Source organism: Chinchilla lanigera, unplaced genomic scaffold (assembly GCF_000276665.1).
Source record: "Chinchilla lanigera isolate Chin_1 unplaced genomic scaffold, ChiLan1.0 scaffold00015, whole genome shotgun sequence".
In the NCBI taxonomy this organism is placed as follows: Eukaryota; Metazoa; Chordata; class Mammalia; order Rodentia; family Chinchillidae; genus Chinchilla; species Chinchilla lanigera.
The window spans coordinates 7,664,387-7,665,701 of NW_004955416.1; the positions used below are offsets into that span (position 1 = coordinate 7,664,387).

Here is a 1,315-nt window from a genome sequence, read left to right on the forward strand (position 1 = left end):
ATGGGCTATGTGGTGAGTTTGAGGCCAGCCTGAACTACATAGTGAGACCCTATGGCAGAAAAACCAAAAAAATTAAAAATAAAATAAGTAAATAAGGGCCAGGAATGTAGATCAGCGTGAAAGCCCTGAGCTCAATCCCCAGTACCACACACACACACACACACACACACAAAGAGGCAGGTTCGGTGGTGCACGTCTGAATCCCAGCACTTGAGAGGCTGCAGCAGGAGGATCACTTGAGTTTGAGGCCAGCCTGGGCTACACGGTGAGTTCAAGGTCACCCTGAACTACACTATCTCAAATCTCCCCAACAAAGTTTTTTTTTCCTTATGGGAAATGTTTCTACCACTCTCTAAAACACATAGAGAGAAAGGAAAAAGCAGTGAAAAAGAACCAGAGAGAAAAGGGTGGTTTCATTTTACCCAAACTCAAGGTGTGTTGGCCCTGCGTTGAGTCAGGGCTGTGCTCAGAGAGATGGGCCATGTTCTACCTGTGTGCCTGGTAGTAGGGAATATCAGTCAGTACAACTTCTTAGAAAGGTAAATTGCATTATGAATTAAAAGTTTGTAAACATACTTACTTTTGGTCTAGTGATTTCACTTTGTCATAATACAGTACTACCTAAGAAAATGATAATGCAAAATCACTCAACAAGTATTTATTGAACTTTATCAAGGGCTAGGCATTGTTTTAGGATTGTTTTGCTTTGTTTTTGAGATAAGGTCTCATTCTGGGCCTGGCATAGTGGTGCATGCCTGTAATCCCACCACTCGGGATGCTGAGGCAGGAGGATCACTTGAGTTTCAGGCTAGCCTGAGCCACAGAGTGAACTCCAGGCCAGCCCGAACTGCATAGTGAAACCCTGTCTCAAAAAGGCTAAATAAATAAATAATAAAGCCTCACTCTGTAGTTCAGGCTGTCCTTGAACTCGCTACGGAAACTAGGCTGGACTTGACCTTGTGGCAATCTCCCTGCCTCAGCCTCCCAAGTGCTGGCATTACTAGGCATTGCTCTAGATGCTAGCAGTAAACAAAATTAGAGAAGGTCCCTTCCTTCCTGGATTTCCTAAATCCCAATGGAGGAGACTAATAGTAATGAAATGAGTGTATAAAATAATGTGTAGCAATGATATCTACTACTTAGAAACATATAGCAAAATAAGGATGTGCGGGCAGCTAATTTAAATAGGTGGTCAGAGAAACCCTCTCCCAGAGTATATTATTTGAATGAAAATCTGAATAAGGTGTGAGAATGAGATATACAAGTGCCCAAAGAAAATGGAAGGATTATAAAATGTTAAAGGACCTGAACCAGG

At 42.3% G+C, this 1,315-nt stretch overlaps 1 protein-coding gene across 2 annotated transcripts in view; it reads right to left on the minus strand.

The window, feature by feature from the left end:
- The window catches only part of Dnajc17 (DnaJ (Hsp40) homolog, subfamily C, member 17), a 51,792-nt gene that overhangs the window by 43,834 nt on the left and 6,643 nt on the right, over window positions 1–1,315 (minus strand). The gene's annotated exons all lie outside the window — the stretch shown is intronic.